The following is a 10,031-nucleotide window of genomic DNA, read 5'->3' on the forward strand; positions in this document are numbered from 1 at the left end:
AATTGGTAAACAATTTATTACTAGTCTGCACCAAAAGACCCTAAGTCCTTATTTTTCCTGTGCACAAGATCTCATGGACTCTGGAGCACAGAAACATGTTCACTGTTGTCTCTATCCTAGAGCTCTGGCACAAAAGAAGAGTGTAGAAGAGGATATTCTTAATATTTTAAAGTATGGGATCAAATGCTTTTTCTAAGCTCTAAGGAATGTATTTGTTATTTTGCATGTATCACCAGAACTACATTGCAGGGGTTCATCTGAAGTTCTTTGAATGCAAATGCACTCCCTCACCCTCTCAACATTCTGCTCACTCTGCTGAAGGACATCTGTTCCAAGCTAATAGTGCCAAACCTTAACTGTCAAAGCAGGCATCAAGAATCTGAATCTAGCTTCACACTCACCTTTAGCAGGAAAGACAAAGACATCAGTGATACAGAAGAAAAAATCCAATGTTATCAAATATGCAAGCCAATGTCCATAGACTTAGTGCTAAAAGTGTACAGGATTTAACTGTTGTATCAACTGCTATAATTCTAATACTACTTAGCCTCCACCCAATTTCTTTTACTTCCATTCCTTAAGCCCAGTGAATATGCAACTTCATCTCTTATCTTTCACTCCCTTTCTCTCCTGTCTCACACTGACATACTTATGTCATATTTAGTTTCTATATTTTTCTGTACAAGAGTTGTTTTGTCTTAAAATTCTACCCACATAAGCTATAGATGAAACCACACAGATGTAATCTGGATGATTTGATAATTATTCCTCTTTACATATTTTGCTCTTGATTATTATTTCTTTTTCCTAGATGTTCTTTCACCTCAAAAAAAATCATTTTTTTCTTCTTTTTGTCTTCCATTTCTTTCTTCATACTATCTCCCATTCTGTACCACTGTGTTGTTTTCTGTTCCAGTTCTATGCTTAAGCTTCTGAGCTATTTCAGAATAACTCCTTCTTTATATTTGTGAAGTGCCATGTAACTTAACAGCCATATATGTTATTTTTAGTGCTAAAAACAATGATTGGGATGTTCAATTTTACAAGGCTATAAAGTAGTTTCCACTTAAAATGGAAATGAGTAAAATCTTTAACATATATCTACAGAACTTGTTTGTAAAGTTTCATGCTCTAGTAACTTTTGTCTTTATTAAAGCTAAAGAAGTCAGTCCCATGTGTCACAGTTAGGGAAACACTGGCAGAAATGGCCCTGAAGACATAATAACCCACTAGCCCAAATAATTCACACTTTAAATGTAAATGGCTATCTTTTGAACCTCTGAAGATTTGTTTCCCAAAGCCACCTCCAGAGATACATCATCTGTATTCAAACACAAAGAAAAATATATTCCATAGCTGCTATTTAAAACAAACAAACAAACAAACACAGATTATAAGTAAAGGAGAGAAAGTATAGCAAACCAAATACACTGATTAAACTGTTGTGGCTAATCCATTGGTGGGCTAACTGAACTGCTAAAGTAGTTGAAACAGTTGTTGGTAAGCTCTAGAAAAGAGCACATGACTGCACTTCTTCCACAGCTGCTGCTTTGGTTTTAGTGACGCATTTGCTTTGCGTTAATGAGAAACTATTTTTTACTAACAGTTTACTTAAGACTTTAAATCACTACAGAGTTACAGTAGTAGCTCAGGTGAAGGTATTTCTTTAAATCATCTTTATTCTGTATATTGTTATTCTATTTTAGAATCTGTAAAAGTCTATCTATTAGAAATGCATATAGCATTGTACCTACAACTTGAAAATCACAGTATCACACAATCGCAGAGGTTGGAAGGGACCTCAATAGATCATCGAGTCCAGGTCTCCTGCTAAAGCAGGTACTGTGTGATAGGTCACACAGGTTGGCATCAGATGGATCTTGAATATCACCATAGAAAGAGACTCCACAACCTTTCTGGGCAACCTGTTCAGTGCTCTTCACCCTCACCATAAAGTTCTTCCACATGTTAGTAATGGAACTTCCTGTGTTCAAGTTTTAGGCCATTGCTCCTTGTCCTATCACAACACACTACCAAGAGGAGCCTGGCCTCATCCATTTGCCTCCCACCTCCCTTTAGATATTTATAAACATTAATCAGATGCCCCCTCAGACTTCCTTTCCCCAGGCTGAACAGACCCAGGTTACTCAGCCTGTCCTCATAAGGGAGATGCTCCAGGACCTTAATCATCTTTGTGGCCCTCCACAGGACTCCTTCTAGGAGATCCCTGTCTTGTTTAAATATCCAACACATAGAGTAAAAAGATCAGTGGGAAGCATGCATTTAAACATATACGCAAAACTGCTGATCTTTGACAGTCAAATATGTCCTCTGAAAAAAAAGCTTTAAAATGTTTTCATAGTTTGAGAACTATGAAAGAACGGTTCATTTTAGATAGACAGGAGATAGAGTTTAATATGTAAAAATCCTTTTATTTTTTTCTTAAGTACAATAGAAGGGCAAAACACACTGTGCACAGCTTACATATGTGGTCACAATGAAAAAAAATAAAAATTGACCTTTTCCTCAAAATCAGACTAGAGTTGCAGCAACACATCAAGAAAAACATTCTGTGATTCTGTGATAAGACAAGTGCTGGTCCATTACATTCTCACAAGTGTAATTTAATCATAATTCCCATATGCCGTTCTGATAGCATTCAAAAGGAGTATGATTCATTTTTGGATCAAAAGTACGCTTTTATTAACTGAAAATGTGAAGTTGTAATATACACAAAGAATGATGTCACATAATTTAAAACCTAAAAATTACTATTGGGATACAATAAGCAAAATATGTCCTCTTAATTAAAGGTGGTTAAAAACATTATCTCCTGCTAGATGAGATGAAGCCTAAAATTGTTTTTTCAAGAATTTGCTTTTCTACTGAACACTCTTCAAGAATCATTTCACCTATGTCAATAGTGCTGATATCCAAATTATTTGAGTCTTCTTCATGAGGCTGAAATAGTTTGGACTTTGACTGAAGAGCATCTAAGTCTAAGGGTCTTTAAATGAATTACAGAGAAACTCTTCCTTGTATACCTATTGCTTCTAATTGAAAAAATGCAAGACAAATGCTGAGTAAGGAAGTTGTGGAAGACAAGAAATAACTACATTTTTGAATGTCCAAAATTTAGACTGCTTTAGCTTTTTTTATCTAAAATCACAAGTTGTTTTCTGTGAGACTGCCTGAATTCACAAGCTCCTCCACACTCAGAAGCAGCACTAAGCCAACTGAAGGCCCTCTATCTCACACACTAATTAAGGCTTGTAATTCAGGGGAAAACAGATGATCATCTAACTATTCTTACTTAATGCACTTGCCTTCCTAGCTGTGTCATCAGTTCACCTTCTTCTTCCCCCTTTGTTCAGGGAAGAACATAAAAGATTTTGAAAAACAGATCACATTGGAAATTAAAAATATGGGCGAGATGAGATTGTTGCCCAACTTTGAATACTAAAATAAAATAAAAATAGCTCAAAGGGACAAGTAAAAATATATTTTATTCCTAAGTATACATGCATGCATATATATATATATATATATATATATATATATAGCTTTTAAAATGAAAAAAAAAAAAAAACTTTGGTCAATTACATTCTGGAGTTCTCTTACATGCCTGTTATTAAAGTTAACAAAAAATTAATGAAATTTTCAATAAAAGATGAACCGGTGCAAAGACATTAGGAGTTTGATTTAGAGTATGAAACTTCCTATCCTCACAGCTGCACAATTTTCCTACTTAATTTACATAACAAATGAATTCCACTCAGATTAAAAGATTTCAGACTCTCTGTTCTGAGTGTATTTAATCATGAAGAATTACCTGGCACACTGACATTTTGCAGAAAATGAGATTTTGTACTTCTAATGGGCTATTTCTTTTCATACTATTTAAGAAGAGACCAAACCGAAATAAACTTATATACTTGCAATGAATCATGTTTTGGAAATCAGGGTCTAGGACAATTAAACAAATATCAACAATAATAAAAAAAGACTAACTATATACTTTTGTTAGCATGACATCTACAGTTTTATCTAACTTAAAATATGAAAGTTCATGCTGTTGCCAGAATTAAAATCCCAGTTTGCAAAATGCACAGATACCAATATATGAGTATCTCCACTGATGCCCAGAGGAGAATCCATCTGTTTAAAATTTTGCTGGATTATGCAAAGAAGTCAAATTCAAAGCAGAACCCAAATGCAGCTTTAGACCACACAGGCTGCCAAAAGGGAATTTAGCTCAGTACAGCTATCCTTGCAAGCAGAGTATATCACAAATGAACCTGTCCCCAGAATACCTATTAGCAAGTAGAAGTAAGGAAGAAAGTCATGACACTTGTCTAATACTTGCTTATTATTCTGGGGAAAAGTGCAATCAGCAATAGTACTTTCACACTAATACCAACAACTGCATTTGAAGAAACAGTAATAAAATAGTCAACAAGATGTCATGCATCTATCAAAATAAACTCATTAGACTTTTTGCCATACTTCTGCATCTTACCCCTTTAATGTGGTATTTTGATTACAGTGTAACAAAAAAACAAACAAAACAATAACAACAACAACAATAAAACACAATTCACCAGGGAAATATACTGAAACTCCCACATACAAAATTAAATAAGAAAAAGTGATTTCAAGTGCCAAGCTTTGTCCCCGCATAACAGAAATAGGATTGTAAGACTGTAATATTAGCAAGGCACAGTACAGGCAGCTCCCAGAGACAAAAATCAGTTATGCTCAGGATCGCAGAGGAAAAGGTAGAGATTTGATCAGACAAAAATGTGGATTCAACAATACTGGATATTCAGTAAAGACACTTGCCTGAAACTTAAAAAAATAATAATAAATAAAGGTACTATAAAGGAACTGGCACACACACCTTGGCATTCCATCCAATGCAATTCCATGGCAACATACCAACAGGCAGAAAATAAATAAGTAAAACTGTTGAAATAACTGATTTATTGTTCTGCTCTGCTATGGTCTTGGTCATTGTGCTTGGCCACTATTCCAGAGGAATAATTGTACTTGCTGGGGACAGAGCCGTCTTGCAAGGACAAATGCATTGGTTAATAAAACAACATTAGAAAACAAGTGAAGCAGCGTGGTATGGATATGTATGACAGGTGTTTATCCCATATTCAGGCGAATAACTCATTTCTCAGTTAATCTCCAACTAAACCCAAATAAGTATCTGGGAGTCAAGTTTCCAGTAGAGTCTGAAGCCCAATCCCAGATTTAACACAAGGTACTTAAGAGGCTATTTTTCTTGTAGGATCAGTCTCAGCACAGTTCCAAACAAACCCGCAAATCTCCTCTTTTGGGATTATTTCGAGTCAACCTACAATTTTAAGTTTAATACACTACTCCTCGTTCAGGTCTCTCTGCAGTGTTTTATCATCAACCATAGCCTGTTCATCAGCCCTGAAGAGGTTTCAGGAGCCACCATTAGTTCACAACAAGAGCAGAGAGTTCCCTCCCATCTTTGTCTGGAATTGTCAGATGCATTAAATATTAAGCACCTTCATCATGCTTGCAGTTTCAACAAGATCAAAAAAGTGACAATCTTCAGAAATACAATTTATTAAAACACTTCCCCACAGCATGGATTCTAATAAAGTAACTAAAGAAATCTCTTAATGAGTTACGTTGGAACATGTATTTCCACAGATAGAAAAAGAAAGAACCTCTACAGGCCTAAAAATTAAAAATAAAATAAAACTGACAGTATAAGATCCCACAGCAGGAAAACAGTAAAAGAATACTCAGATGTAAAAATTAGGAATCAAGCCATTAGCTAAAAAATAGCTACTTAAAAATAGCATTGTCATAAATACACAATGAAAAGTTTGCTGCATTTATTTGTATCTCTTTTGAAGACCTTACAACTACAACGGATTTTCAGAGTGAATGGGCAAATCTGCAGAGTCATCTGTAAATACAGAAGGCAGTAATGACAAGCTGATGCTAGTATTTGTAATCAAATGCTCTTCTGAGGACTTTAACCAGTATTTAATACAATTTGTAGTTCCTCATCTCAAAAGGAGATTTATTTGACACTGACATATAAACATGGTAAGAAAACCATATGTATTCTCTGTTGTAGATACTGTCATACCGAAACCAGTTTTTTTAAATCAGAGGAAGGCTTTACATAGAGAAAATTGGGAAGGTGTACCATGTGTCCGCTGTGCTTTTTCCATTAATGGGGTCCCATACAGTCCATGACTTCAACATTCCACAGTGCAGCTGAACAACGTGGCATGAGTAGTCTCTCTTGCCAAATCCATCACCAGCTTCATGATGTATAGTCATGGTACAGTAATACCAAATCAGAGCCGTGGACAAAATACTGCAGATTCAATTAGACACGAGCAAGGGATTATGAAGGAAATACTTGTCAGATAGACCTCTTTATCTAACCCACTGAGTATCTGCTGATTATGCTCTGGCAATACTGCAGGGAAAAGAAAGAACCTGAAGGACAACCAGAAACCAAATATTAGGATATTTGATATGTCAGATAGCAAGAAAGTTTATTAAAAAGTGTTTCCAGCTCTGCATGCATTACAAAAATCAGGTTGAACATGACAGCATGAGTCATGGGGATGCTTTCAGCCAATTTCTTTGTGCATCATGCTGCAAAAAATAAATACAAAAAAATTACATATACATGCAGGAAGTTCAGAACATTGTTTGAACTTTGCCTGAAGCAGAAGGGTTGCCCTAGGCCACAGGTGTATTTGACAAGATATTCTGTCTGCTAATACAGTGAAACAGTGAAAGTAAGTTTAAATTTTAATATTACCAGGAAGTTCACGATAATGCACAGTCCAGGCTTGAGACAATCTTGTTCTTTCAAAGCCAATTGTGGGCAACTGAAAACAAGTCTTTTTTGTCTTTAGATTAACTATATTGCATTACCTTGCAAAGATACAGATTTCATAGTCTGATCCTTCATTTCATAAGGCAACACCTGACAGTCCTACTGAGATTCCAGGCATAGACTGGTGACAGAATTACATACATTGTCTTCATTCTGCAAGAGTAGGGACAAAGAGAGCTCCAGCTTGTATATGTATAGCATTAACAACAAGAAAATGGAGTAGATCCATTTTAATGCATTGTACTTCATGTATCTCTTGTAGAAGACAGACTCTGCAAATGACTACCCAACAGATTTGTATTTTAATACCACATCCAGACACAAATCTTAAACTCAAGCAATCTGAAAGTAGAAAGAATGATTAAAAAGCCAAACTTTATAAATTAAATAGCCACATACAAAAAAGTTCCAAAACACATAGAAGTTCATCAAACCTGTCAGATATCAGCCTAATCAGGACTTCCTATTTAAGGCTCTCAATTTCAATTGATAATTTTTATGCATAATGTTGGGAAAATTTTGCTTGCTCAATTATCAAATGTTCAAATAGGCTTGCTCAATTATCTTTAACCCAAAAAGAGACAGAGTCTTTAACTTTCTTTATTCAGATAAAGGGAGAGTCTACTGAAGTTATTTTCCTGGTAGGATCTTTCAAAGCATCAGACTTTGCAGATTCCCTTTTATCTAAACCTTCCAACACATTGTCCCTCCTCTGTTCTTCATTGGCTGAATTACTCAGAGGTTACAGACTTTCCTAGTCTGCCTAATACTTGACTGTGACCTATCAGACCTGAGCAGTAAGTCCAAAGTTCATAAGTTCAAGTTGTATATAGATCTTTGTAACTAAAACCACATTTGTTGTGAGTGCACAGACCGAGCAGAAAGAACATTTTTGGTTTTTGATTTTGCGGGGTTTTTTTTTTTTTTTGGGGGGGGGGGGGGGGGGGTAGGAGGTGGGCAGGGTGGGATGCTGTAGGAGTGGTGGTTTTTTTCCAGTGGTGGTTTCTCCAGTTATGTTTTATTTCAGGTGGTTATTTTCTTTTTTTGAGGCACAGCATTCTCAGCTGTTTCTGAATGTCTATTATCCTGATGTTGATTATCCAGATGTCTATAATCAGTGTGTTTTTAGGCGATTTCCTGGGAACATAACCAAGTGCTTTCACCCAGGTATCCCAATCCAGGTGTAGATTTTTCCATGTGTTTTACTTTCCAGGATTTATTTTTAATCTGCTGGATTTCTAGGTGTATTTTCAGAGTCTATTTTTTCCAGATGTGGTTTACAGGTGATTTTCTCCCAGCTTTTATTATATGCGCATTAATTATTAGGGTGTATTCTTGATGATTTCTGGGCATTTTCTGAGGTATTTCCCAAGGCATTTATTTTCCAGCTATTTATTTCAGGGTGTTTGGCTTATTTTGTTTTCCAGGTGTTTTGGAGATGTTTGTCAGAGAAAGAAACTAAAGCACTGCACACTTCACTCATAAGAGGAAGGCAGAAATATATTTATTGATATAAATAGATATAAGATGATAATTTGAACAATGATGACAGCAACTTAACAAGATTTGAATCAAGATTCTTAGCAAGATTCTTAGTGAAGCTAGTACAGCTTAAAAAAAACAAATCACTTACCAAGGATCTGTCAATAAAGCATCACCACATCCTGGGTGAATGTCTGCACAGGCATTAAGTAAGCTTGAATGGTGGTTTTGGTTTTGTGCTTTCCAGGTGTTTTCTGCAGTTGTTTGTTTGTTTTCCCAGGTGTACTTATTTTTGTAGCTATTTATTTTCCAGGTGTGGTTATTTTAGTTTGTTTTCCCTCTGGCTGATTTTGTGTGGGCATTTTTCAGGCATTTTTAATCTGGGTGGCTATTTTGCTAGTTTTGTTTCAGGTGGGTTTTTTGGGTGTGGTGGTGTCACTCCAAATCAGTGAAGGGGTTAAATGAATCTGAAAGTTTTGACAGGATCATACTGATTCCATCTCTGAAAGAAATTTTGTTTCTTTGGTCTTTACTTTCATTTTTTTCAAAAGGCAGATTCAATAATTTTTATGCTACACCTACAAAACTAATATTTTCTTTTGCATCTCTCTTGAATGTATTTATGGATTTGGTTTGGTTGGATAATATCAAAACAATATGAGTTAATGAAAATAGGAATATAAAAAAACTACTGTAAAAACATTAAAAATATACTCTTTTTTCCCCTCACTCAGTTCGGACATTCATCATGATGAAAGACATTCATCATAGTATCACACGTAGTGATATTCCAGACTGCACAAAATGACTGGTCACAACTTCAAAATTGTGGAAATTTATGTTCCACAATAATTATATTTGAGAGGATGGGGAATTTTATCATGTAACTATTTAATTTAAAATAGGTTGTAGCATGAATATACTAGTAGACATCTTCAATCAAGTAATTAAGCTGCATTATCTGTTTATATTCTCAGATTAATGACAGAGGAAAATAACAGAAGCCTTTGAAGGCCAACCAGAAATTATCATTAAATTCAGTGCTTCTTCCTACACTCTACCCCCTTCCCATTTCATGAAACTGCTAGTTTTAGCTTTTCTCTTTATTATTGTACAAAGTCAGAATGAGGCAGACAAGTGTTTAAGATCATTTTACAGAAATAACTTTCTAAGCTGTATTTTAAACTTAAAAAAAAATTGTTTAATAAACTTTTACAGTAAGGCTGCTTAGTTCAAGAAGCTTCCACCTGTGATTCTCCTACTTAGTTTTAAGAGTTTTAAGTCAAGAATATGACATTTAAAATAAAAAGTATACTGCTTCTCTTATTTATGTCAAATCCTTAATGTGTTTTGCGTGAAAATGCAAGTACGAAATTACTTGGCTCAGTGCCCAAGGTAATTACACTCCTTGTACTGTTGTCTTGACTTGCTGCCAGAACTGGCAAAGTAGGCATTTCCCTCAGACAATTATGTTAATGAAAACTGTCAAAGTTCTTACAGCACTCCTTATTTGGTTATACTTAAGTTGTCACCTCACTTGGGTGGCTTGCTAGACTTTTGTTTTCAACAATGCATTTCTTGGCTATGTACTCATGACCTAACAATAATACCCTGAATCATGTCCCATTCCTTGCAAACAGTG

At 35.3% G+C, this 10,031-nt stretch overlaps 1 long non-coding RNA gene across 1 annotated transcript; it reads right to left on the reverse strand.

The window, feature by feature from the left end:
* Window positions 4,485-8,621, reverse strand: LOC110392531. The gene is made up of 3 exons (XR_002434455.1): window positions 8,541-8,621; window positions 6,946-7,060; window positions 4,485-6,498 (listed from the first exon to the last, which is right to left on the reverse strand). It is a non-coding gene; the product is annotated as an uncharacterized LOC110392531 (long non-coding RNA).

The sequence above is a fragment of the Numida meleagris genome, chromosome 1, assembly GCF_002078875.1.
Source record: "Numida meleagris isolate 19003 breed g44 Domestic line chromosome 1, NumMel1.0, whole genome shotgun sequence".
NCBI classification, from domain to species: Eukaryota; Metazoa; Chordata; class Aves; order Galliformes; family Numididae; genus Numida; species Numida meleagris.